The following is a 12,262-nucleotide window of genomic DNA, read 5'->3' as shown; positions in this document are numbered from 1 at the left end:
ATACTCCAGCACTGGTGCTCTTACATGCTTTGTTTGAGCTTATTTGCTTGACACTTATAGCTTTTGTGCCAATGGAAGTGTCCTTGTACGCTTATCAAACATTGAGCCATACGGGTTATGCATATTGAGCTTTTGGATACTTGAGACTAGGATCTCCTTTTGTGGATGATGTACGGCTAATATGCCTTGGTCCATTTAGATGTACTTGGGATGATTTGGCTTTGTATTCACTTAGCAGAAACCAACTTGTGTCAGGTCTTGGCAATGGTATGTACATTTTTACCTATTTATTGGGGGGTGTACTGACTTTACTGACGGACTTTGTCTAACATGCTTGGGTGTTGGCTCATGCCAATTTGACTATTAAATGCTTGTTGATGCCCACTTGATGGTGATTTTGGATTGATAGTCAGTGGTTGACTTGGAATATATTGTTTTTCCTACTTTCAACTCTCATTGTACACTCTTGCAAATTATTACAGCAAGCATATATCTTTGGACTGTGATGTATTTTTCATGCTGAATCATCCTACTTTGATGTACTTTTGATGGTACTTGGTGGGCAACATAATTAAATACTTGTTTCTCGCCATTTTTCCTTGGTTTTGGTGATGTTTTGCTCATTTTTTGCAATTTATAGAAAGTAATTTTAAATTTTCTACACTGTTTCAACTTGCAGTATGGCATCTTCTTCCACCGACAGTGCTATCTTCAACATCAATAAGCTTGATGGTACAAATTATGCTTATTGGAAGAGCCAAGTTTGGCATGTATTAGTGCATAAATCACGGATAAAGCCACTAAGGTTGAGTGGAGAGCAATCTAAAACTCTGACTAATGACGAATGGATAGAGCTTGATGAGTTATGCAAGTCTATCCTCATCTTGTCTCTCATTGAATATGTGTATTACAAAGTGGTTTTTTTAAGGAAGCACAGAGTGCTTAGTAGCTTTGGGATAAAGATCAAGAACCTCTATGACAAGTAAAGTCCTGCAAGTAAAATGTATTGACTAAAACAGCTTATGGAACTCCGTATGAAAGAGAATCTGACCATGTCAACTCACCTGAGCTAGTTTTATGATATTCTTAAGAACTTGGTTTCGTAGGGCATTGATTTCAAAGAGGATGTCACTTCATTGTTATTGCTTGGAACTCTTAATGAGTCTTGGGATGTATTCCGCACTGCCTTATGTGATTCTGCTACTACTTTGAAGCTATTTGACGTTGAGACCTCTCTTCTGCAGGAAGAGATAAACCGTAAGAATTTGGATGCCTCTCATGTGTCTCATGCTTTGACAATTAGAGGCCAACATGATGAAAATGTAAAGAATGACCATGGTAATGGCTGTGGATGGGATTTGTAGAGATCTTAGTCCAAGATGGGTAGCAAGTCGCATATCAATAAGTCTCATGGGAGAAATGCAAATCTGACTTGTCATCATTCTGGGAAGAAAGGCCGCATAAGGCCACAATGTCATGAATTGCGCAATGAAAGGCGCAAAGACAAGGGGAAAGAGAAAGTGCAAGAAAAGTCTTCTGATTGTAGCATAATACCTGCTAAGTCAAGTGCTAAAATTTAAGAGATTAATGTTATGCAGCCTAAGGATAGTGATGGGGATTATATCCTTGCAGCAGCTTCATCTAGTGCTTTAGAGATGCCAAAGATACAATCTATGTATGCACAATGTTGGCTCTTGGACTCAAGTGTGTCCTTTCTTGTGACACCTTGCCGAGAGTGGTTTCATTCATACCGTTTTGTTTCGGGTTCTGTGCGCTTGGGTGATGACACGTCTCTTGAAATTGTCAGCATTTGTGATGTTAGGCTATAATTTCCTTCTAGCAACAGTTTTGTTATGTACAATGTACATCATGTACCTGCACTGACACGCAATCTCATGTCCGTTGGACATCTTGATGACACAGGATATCATGTATCTTTTGGAGATTCTGCACATGGAAGATTATTCGTGGCAAGCTTGTGCTTGTGAGAGGTGCCAAGGCTGGCGACCTCTACTCATTAGTTGTTTTTGGATCTACAGTTTATCATGCTTTGTCTGTGGGGTCTTTACCCATGTATCTCTTTGGCATGCACATTTGGGACACATGTCCGTTAAGGGAATGAAAATGCTTTCGGGATTGTAGTACTTATCACCTCTTGACTATTCTCATTTTGATTCTTGTGATCATTATCTTTATGGCAAGCATGAGTGAGCCCTTGGCTTTGGTTCATTCTGATGTTTGTGGACCCATGCCCTATCAGTCTATGGGTGGTGCAAAGTATTTTGTTACTTTCATAGATGATTTCACATAAAGTATGGGCTTATCCTATAAAGCACAAGTTCGATGTATTGGCAATTTTTCAGAGATGGCTTGCTTTTTTCAGAAAATCAATTTGGACATAGGCTAAAATGCCTAAGGATAGATAATGGGGGTTAGTATATCTCACATGCTTTTGAGCAGTTATGTGATGAGAGGGGTATTAAGCATCAGTTGACTGCCCCCTATACCCCTCCCCAAAATGGTAGTGTGGTTGAGCAGATGAATACAGCCATCTAGGAGAGGGTTCACAATATGCTTAGCCATGCAGGCCTACCCCAACACTTTTGGGCTGAGGTAGTTATGACTGTCGTGCATATCATTAATAGATCACCCTGTAGTGCCATTGATTTCTAGGTTGCAGAGGAGGTATGGACAGGAAAACCTCCCTCTTATGCACATTTACGTATCTTTGGATGTGAGGCATTTTGCCATGTGCCTAAGGACAAGTGTAACAAGCTGGATCCTAAGAGTGTTAAATGCATATTCCTGGGCTATGGCGATGTAGGAGAGATGGGTTACCGTCTATGGGATCCGCAGGCATGGAAATTCATCCACAGCCATGATGTAGTCTTCCATGAAGACAAGATGCATCTGCAGCCTGAGAAGATAGTGGAGATACACAAGGATATTGGATAGAATGTTGAGCAAGCAGGAGAGCCTGTAGTCTGGCATTTCTACTAGAGATAGATATCCACCTGACAGATTTGAGCCCTCCATGCACTATGTCTTGATTACAGATGCAGGAGAGCCTCTCACCTATGATGAGGCTATGCGTAGGGGTGGCAAACACTCCCAAGAGAGGGCTAAGCAGTCTGAGATAGACTCCTTGCATAAGAATATGACTTGGGGTTTGGTTTCCTTGCCTGTTGGCAAGAAAGCTCTGTCATACAAGTGGGTGTACAAATTGAAAAGGACCCTTGGACACCCCAAGCCAGAATACAAGCTAGATTGGTAGCAAAGGGTTTTAAGCAGGAGCATGGTGTTGACTTTGATGAGGTCTTCTCTCCTGTGGTTAAGATGCCCTCCCTATGCGTAGTCTTAGCTTTGGTTGCACAATTTGACTTGGACTTATACCAGATGGATGTCAAGACAACTTTCTTACATGGGGACTTGCATGATGAGATTTACATGGAGCAGCCTAAGGGCTTTGTAGAGCCTAGCAAGGAGCACCTAGTGTGCAAGTAGAAGAAAAGTCTTTATGTCTTGAAGCACGGACCCAGGGAATGATATCATAAGTTTGATGGCTTTATGCAGTCATTGGGCTACAATCGTAGTGCTATGGATTTGTTCTTGTACACAAAGAAAGCTCATGATGGTTCTTTACTTATTTTGGTATTGTATGTGGTTGACATACTATTAGCAGGGAAAGCTCAAAATGAGCTAGATGCTCTTAAGGCTCAACTCAAGAAGAGCTTTGAGATGAAGGATCTGGGATAGGCCTCTCACATACTTGGTATGCACATTAGATACAACATGCATGAGGGACACCTCTACTTGTCATAGAGGGAGTACATTCAAAAAGTCCTTGAGCGCTTTCGTATGCAGGACATGAAGCCTATTGGCTATCCATTGCCTTTTTATGTGAAGGTATCACATGCTGATTGTTAGCAGAGAGATGGCCAAGTTTTCCTATGCATCCATAGTGGGCAGTCTTATGTATGCTATGATAGCCACTCGTCTAGATATTACCTTTGTAGCAATTGGTGTTGTGGCACATTATATGGCTACACATGGCAAGAAGCATTGGGATACCCTGAAGGGTATCATGAGGTACCTGAAGGATATTATAGATATGTGCATATGCTATGGTAGCCAAGATACATGAGTTGTAGGGTACACTGACTCTGATTATGCAGGACATACATATAGTAGGAAGTCCACTTCAGGCTATGTGTTCATCTATGTTGGAGGTGTTGTCTCTTGGATGTCCAGGGTGCAAAAGTGTATGATTTTTTCCACAATTCCACAACTGAGGCCAAGTATGTTGTAGCCACTAAGGCTTGCAAGGAGGCCATATTGTTAGGCCATTTGGTTCATAACCTTGGTATTGATGCTATCCCTACACTACATTCGGATTCTATAAGTGCTATTCAGTTAGCCAAGAATCCGGTCTTCCATGCAAAGACGAAACACATTGAGGTGAGGTATCACTTCATATGTGTGGTCGTTAAGGACAAGTTTTTTGACATTGTCAAGATCTCGACTCACCAAAATCTTACAGATCTACTCACCAAAAGCCTCTCTATGGAGCGCTTTGCCTTCCTCGAGATATTGATAGGCATGGGATGAGATGATGTCTTTCCTCATCCTGTTGTATATGTGTACATGTTGTAATGTCTTTTCTTTTTCTTTTTCACTCCTCATTAAGGAATATTTTTCTTTAAATGGGAGGTTGTTGGGGATAAATGTACCTCTGTCTAGCCGCACATGTATTACTACACTGATAGTACCCGCGCTTGCACACTACAGGCGGTGGGCACCTGTCACCATCACTTTATTTTTTATTCTTTAAGTGACAGATGATAAAGGGAAGGCCGGTCACACATTGTGACTGTTGGAGTTCCCACATTGTGAGTCTCTCTCTCTCTTACTCTTGCCTTCCCACCATAGCTCTCTCGTGCAAGCTTCGATCCTTCTCACCTTTCAAATAGGAGGCTTTTGGAGAAAGCCAATACATGATGTATATTATATAGAGTAAAATAGCTACTTGAAGGAAACTACATCCATTGTCAAAGCACTTTCATTTGGTGGATGGGGAGGAAGGAGGAGCAATCCAGGAGAATTCTAACCAAGTGTCATAGAGTTTTACTCACCTTTCAGAGCCAACGAAACCATCAGATTTTCTATTTGAGCAATACACTAGAAGCTAGTGTCTAGTGCTAGTTTTTTATTACAGCAAGATGAAATAGGACACAGTGAAGGGGAGACTCATTGTAAATAGGTGTTGTTAATCAAGGATTCATTTTGGGATACTTTGAGCCTCTGATCTCTTGCATGTGTGTTGTTTCATCTCTCATTGGTCTCTACTCTATGTAATCTCTATCATCATCTATGCTCTCATACACAAATCTATCTAATCTCTTACTATCATTAATCCTTGCTTAAGTAACTCTCTAACATCAAATATATTTATCCATCAATTACTACTCTTATTCACTCCCATAGCCAAAGATCTAGTGTATTCTCGGCATATGCAAAGATTATCTTGATATTCTTTTTAGTGAACTTGACAAGAAACAACCAAGGTGGGAGTTCAAAGCTATGACGAGTCCAACTACTAGTGAAGGTGTTGTGTGACAAGAAGACATGTTATAGATATTTAGAGAGTTTGCAATGTATAGGCAACAACAACAAAGCATGGAGAGGTTGGAAGAAGCTATAACAAAGACACTTCAATTGATGGTAAATAAGGTAGATCAATTTGAAGGTCGTGATGTGTCTAAGTATCTGAAGACATATGCAAAGGAGATGGAGTTAAGCAGGGTCTTAGAGCAACAAATGATAGCAAATTTTGAGTGGGTTGTTATTATGGAGATAAAAACAAGGATTAGATAGATACAGCATGCGCATGCTAATAATTGGAAAATTTTCAAGAAGGTTCTCAAGGAGGAATATTTTATGGAAGATCTAGAGCAGGTAACCAAGAGGACTTATTGGAGTGGGTTGCTAAACCCACTAGAGGGCTATCACCTACTATAGAATTCCTACGGGAGTGTAAGCATAAATACTCTCAATTATCAAATAGAGAATAATAATCTCTTGAGGTTGAAACTACTAAACTTTTCTTGTAGGTTGCTAATCCTACCCTACACTTCAAAGAAGTCCTGAAGTACTTTTGGAAGATAAGGATGCTAAACAAGGAGGACTTAAAACTAATTGGAAATAGGTGGAAGATGCTATTTCTTTGCTTGCAAAGAGACACAAACAAAGGGACAAGATAGTTGTTTCTAGTATTGTTCTAGCTTTGGCCTTATGCAATAAAGACAACAGAAAAAGGGAAGGTTGCTAGGGATGCTTTGTACCAAGTTGGCGATTGTATTCGACAAACAATAGGTTAGGATGATCTTGTAGACTCTTTGTCAGTGTATGCATACATTGCTAGGAGCCAAAACAATGAAGCTTTTGTTGAAGAAAAGTGCAAACAAGAAGAAAGCAATGAAGGTACATCAAAGAGGGCAACAAGCACTACAACAAAAAGGCCTCTTAGACGCAGTTTTAGACGCGATTTTTGAATTGAGAGAAAATCTTATGGGTGCGTCTATAAGCCCGTCTATTTGTGCGTCTACCATTTCGCATCTATAGTTGCATGTATAAGGAAATCCACACGCACCAATAGACGCGCTTTAGACGCGCATATACACGCATGAATACAAGCACATACGAAAACCAAAATTGTTATTTATTTAATTTCTTTTGTGCGTCTACATGGAAAATTAGATGGGCACATAGACACGTGCATAGAAACGCTTTTACATGCGCCAGTAGACGCGAACGCAAAACCAAAAATCTCATTTTTTAAAAGATGTTTAATTTTTTTAATTAATTTGAACTATATAGCGCATGTATGGGTGCGTGTACTCTGCATTTTAGACGCGAGTATAGATGCGTGTTTTCTGTATTTTAGATGCGCAAATAGACGGGAAGCACAGAATTGGAAAAAAACCCCTCCCATACATCAAATTGTGCATTTGGGAAAAACACAATGGATTTGAAGGCACAAGAATTGAAAACAAAAATCCATGTATTCCTTATATATAAAACGCATTTATATGGGGAATTTAAGTGCTTGCGACCTAAAGTGTGGCTGCAAGCAGTAGGCTCAAAAATGGATAATAGATATACAAGGAAACAAGGCCATAGAGGAGATATGGTGCTCCTCTACGAATCTGAAGAAGAAACATCTTTGCTAGCACCACCATCGCTACTAGCGCCACTATCCCCCTCCTCGCTATGCTCCACATCGGGGTTCGCCTACATACACAAAAGATCAAGGTTGCTTACGTACAATTGCAAAGAAAAAGTTATAATTAGCTATACTTTTAATAGGAAAGTAAGAAAAACATACCTCCTCTGGTTGTCGAATCCTCATAGACCGGTTGTATTGCTCCTCAGTGATGAGACCCTCCTCATAGAAGTGAAGCCATGTGGCTACATGGTTATGGCCTCGATTGTAACATACCTCTCTAGGAGTAGGTATCCTACCAACGATAGTAGTCTGCAAAACAATTTTGATATATACAAACAATTATGAGACACAATGTATTAGAAAAAATTATATAAAGAATTGAAAAAAATTTAAAAATTAAAAAACTAGAAATCAAAATATACTTACAAACTCTGCCTCCCACGACTCTCAGCCACCCGATCCGTAATGCGACGATCCCATGGTTTCCATTTGGATGCGTCGCGCCTCTACGTGCTGGCGACTCTTCACTTTCTCTGCTGCTTTCTTCTTGGCTTTCTTCCACTCTATGCGATGGCACATAGGTGGTTGTCTATAGGCTCCACGCCTCTCCTCTTGTCTCCGCAATGACTCCTTGTCACGTGTCATCAGGTGGGATCTGTTATTGTGAAGTAAATCCCTCACTTTTGTTTATCCCCAATCATTTGAGAATCGCTGACCCTCAGGATTTGGGTACCTCCTATGGACTGCCCTCAACACCTCCTACCACACGCCGCTTTTCTGATTCTTGAAGTAAAGGAAACAATCTTTATATGTCACATACACGATACTCCTCATGTATGCCATTACATCCCTTCCTTCATCATCATGGAAGATGCCACCAGTATCTGTAACTCTATAGTACTGGCGTACTGGCGTACTGGCTTCTCTACGTGATCTTCTGGTGAGGGTGATCGCTTGCCACCTCCTAGGAAAGCCCCACACAAGACTCGTCCTCCCCCTCGACTCTCCCTCCTCCCTCTCTATCGACTACCCTCTGCCTCACTGGATGCACATGCGTCGGCTAACGCTTGTGCTTCAATTGATGCATGTATAGGTGCTTTACGTGGAGTACCTGCAATTGGAGTTTGGACATTTGGTGTTTGGGAAGCAGTGCCAGGTAAAGACGTCAGAGGCGTTCCAGACATGATGTTGAACACCTCGTCTACTGTGGGAGAGCGGCCAAGGTGTCTAGTCATCTCTCCCATGAAGTCTTTCTTACTAGGAAAACCTCCAAAAAAAGCATTGACCCCTCTGCTGAACAAGCCCAATGTATCATTCATGTGGTCCAAATCTGGGTCATTGCTAGATGAACCAGGATGCAACATCTACAAACAAAACACAGGAATAAGACAAATTTGCTAAACTGTAATATTGTGTAAACTATACTATTGTGTAACATATTCGTACAATTCCAAAAATAAAAAAATGTTTTTTTATCACATCTGGCACTTGTATAATCGCGTCTGAGATGCAAAATAGACGCGCTCTCACACGCTTCCCTGAAGTCAAACCTTTTGGTCAAAGTGCGTGTATATTCGCGTCTGAGATGCAGAATAGACACACTCTCAAACGCTTCCTAGAAGTCAAAGCTTCTGGGCGAGCTCGTGTATATTCGCATCTGAGATGCAGAATAGACGCGTCTCTCAAGTCAAAGCTTCTAAGCAGAGCATGTGTATTCTCGCATCTAAGATACATGCGCTATCAAACGCGCTAAGTCGACTGCTCTCAATCCGACAACTGCCATCCATGATTTATTTGTGATATAAGAACTTCAATCATAGATCCTAATACAGAAAGAGAGAGAGAGGAAGGGAGAGAGAGAGAGAGAGAGAGAGAGAGAGAGAGAGAGAGGACTCACCTTGGGTCTTTGGTGTGGACGGGTGGTGGCGCTGCTTCCTTCCCCTTCTTCCTCTCCTTGGTGAGTTGTTCTCCCTTGATGCTTGCTGCTTGTTGTCTCCTCTCTTTGCCTCTTGTTCCTCTTGTTCTCCTCTCTTTTGTTCTCTCTTTCTTCCTCTCCTTGGCTTTCTTCTTTTCCCTCTTGTCTCTTTGAAGTGAAAGAAGAGGTGAGTCATGAAGAGACTAGTGGAGATAGACTGCATGTTGACTGAACTCGAGCTTCAGAACGCGCAAAAAACACAGAAAAGGCGTAGTTTGAAAATAAATGATTCAAGTATTTTTTAAATTTTGACTTTTGCGTCTATTTTTGTGTGTATGTGCGCATCTAAGTTTACGTAAGCATGCTAATAGACGCGGATTTAGACGCGCAGATAGACACTGATTTAGACGCGTAGTTAGACGCATGTATAGACGTGCATTTAGCACGCTTGCATTTTTATCATAAGTTTTTGTATTTAAGATAAGTTTTGATAGTAAGTTCTTATCATAAGTTTTTATGTATTTATGATTAGTTTTGTGTATTTAAAATTGAGATCTTAGAATAATTAATACTCCTTGAAGTTTTTATGTAAATATATAAATAACAAATTTGATGTTGTCATGAATTAGGTTTAATCATGTCATAGTCATCACCTAGTGCAATGCATGATGCTGATGAGTCAACGAGCACATTCTCAAGTGAGGATAAAACATTACGTCTTCATAATCGAGATGCATGGCTACGATGAAAAATTAAATGCATGTGTGATCGTTGTCAAGGGTACATTTTTCGGGCACGTCAAGTTGCAATGTCACACCTCAGCATGTATGGAGAATGGGACTGAGAAAAATCACCGGTATTCATTGTTTTTAACACTAAGATTGCTAGTCTATGTTACTCAATATATATCAACGTACATGTAACTCCCTTTTGTGGTTGAGCAGGATGCGGTGCCACATCCTCAGATGCTCCCTCCCGGGCATTGAGAGGCTACAAAACGTCGACCGAGGTGGCAGCATCTTCAAGAAGAGTGGAGACTGACAACCATGATAATAGCCCTCATGAAATGCCCCATCAAGTTGTAGAGGATGAGATTTTGAACAACATGGTACACGATTTATTTTCGCAACCGGTTCGGGGAGAAGGTCACTCTACGAAGCCAGATGACCCACTATACGTAGCGTCATATACTCCATTGTATGAAGGTTATACGTGCTCCATTCTTCGTGCATCCTTCGAGATACTTAACTTGCAAACAATTTATAGATGGAGTAATGTCAGTTTGAATGTGCTATTGAAGGAGGTATCAATTCAGTTTGGCTTATGAATCATAATATTAATTGTTCTATTTTGAAATCAGACACAAATATATGTTGGTGGTTTTTTAACTCACTTTTAAAAATATATGTAGGTTATTATCACAAATGCTTCCAAAAGGAAACAAATTGCCAACTAAGAGAGAGCAAGCAAGACATTACTTGACATCTCTAGGAGGCCTCGATTATGTCAAGATCCATGCATGTGTCAATGATTGTGTCTTATTTTGTGGGATTCATGAGTTCGCACAAGAGTGTCCTATTTGTGGTGAATCAAGATACGAAGTGGAGATGAAGTCAATGGATGTGCCTCATAAGGTTTTGCGACATTTTCCAATTGTTCCACGTATTCAACTTATGTTCAAGTGTAAGTCTATTGGAAAGCTCATGTCATGGCATGCTAGTCAAATCGTTCATGTGATGGAAAATGGAGGATCCCTGCAAACAGACCGACATGGCAACATATAGAAAATTTGTGGCCCATTTTCAAAGAAGAGCCAAGAAATTTGAGATTTGCTTTAGGTATGGATGGAATCAATCCATTTGGCATCAAAAGCACATCATACAATGTATGGCCAGTGGTATCGGTGAACTATAATATTCTTCCATCCATGCCAATTAAAAAGGGACATGTAATGTTGTCCCTTCTGATTCCTGGAAAGCACAAGGTAAAAACCATGGACATTTACTTAGAGCCTTTGATTGAAGAGTTAGAAATGTTATGGGAAGGTATTGAGGTGCAAGATACAAGTGCATCTGCATCCTCTAGAGATTTCACGTTGAAGGCCATGTTGTTGTGGACCATGCATGACTTTCTAGGATATGGAGAGTGTTCAGGTACATGTATATAACTCTATATTTGAAATTCAAGACTTGAATCAATTGCATGTTATTAATTCACTTGTTTGTTCAAGTTTAACCACATCAGGATATCATGCATGTCCTATTTGCAGTCCCTCTCTAGTTTCCTCTAGGCCGGGGCACATTTAAAGAAGGTTACTATGACAATCATCATCGATTTCTTCCTATTGACCATTGTAACGTGTCCACTTGTTCCCTTCATGACATGTCTTAGCAGTCCATCGGAAAGGAGATCTAGAAAGCTCCGCCAACACTCCCATGGAATGTCACGGGGTTTGCGATCTAGGACTTTCCACATCTGCCACGTAGTGGAAGTATTCTCGCCGTTCCTACTTAGGACCTAAATCATGGTTTTCCCTAATGGTCATTTCCTAAACGGCAACTAGCGTCGAACCCGAGCAAACTACTTTACGCAGAAACGCTAGGGTCAAAGCGGATTCACACTGCACTTGGTTCAAGGAGAATGGAAAACGAGAGGGATGCAAGGCTCGGCCTCTCTGCCATAAGGCATAGTCCCATTCCGTTCCCCTAAAACAGCATTAACCAGGATTATTATAACCTAGACTCTAGGTCACGCCCTTGCTATTCATTTCCTTTGAAACGATCTCTTGCTGTCCATTATGATTGAGAAAAATTCTCGACCAACTGGAACCACCCATCCGTAGGACGGATCCATGGCCACATCCACCGCACTTTCCTCAAGTTGTTTTAGTTGTCTAATTACCTACCACATTTAGTTGGACATGCATCAAGCAGCTTCCTTAATTAGCTCCTTAGACACTGGTTCCTTCACGTAATCATAGCACTTGGCATAAAAAACCAGTGTCAAGCAAGTTCCTTTTTAACAGGTTATCATATTTGTCTTTGGAATACATTTATAAAGTCTAGCCCATAGGCTTATCCATAATCCATCGAAGGCTATCCAACAATCCACAAGGATTACTA

This window comes from Lygodium microphyllum, chromosome 18, assembly GCF_053477565.2.
Source record: "Lygodium microphyllum isolate KBCC chromosome 18, Lygodium_microphyllum_v1.1.10, whole genome shotgun sequence".
Lineage (NCBI taxonomy): Eukaryota > Viridiplantae > Streptophyta > Polypodiopsida > Schizaeales > Lygodiaceae > Lygodium > Lygodium microphyllum.
The sequence above is the reverse complement of the archived record's forward strand: the minus strand, read 5'-3'. Positions refer to the sequence as shown.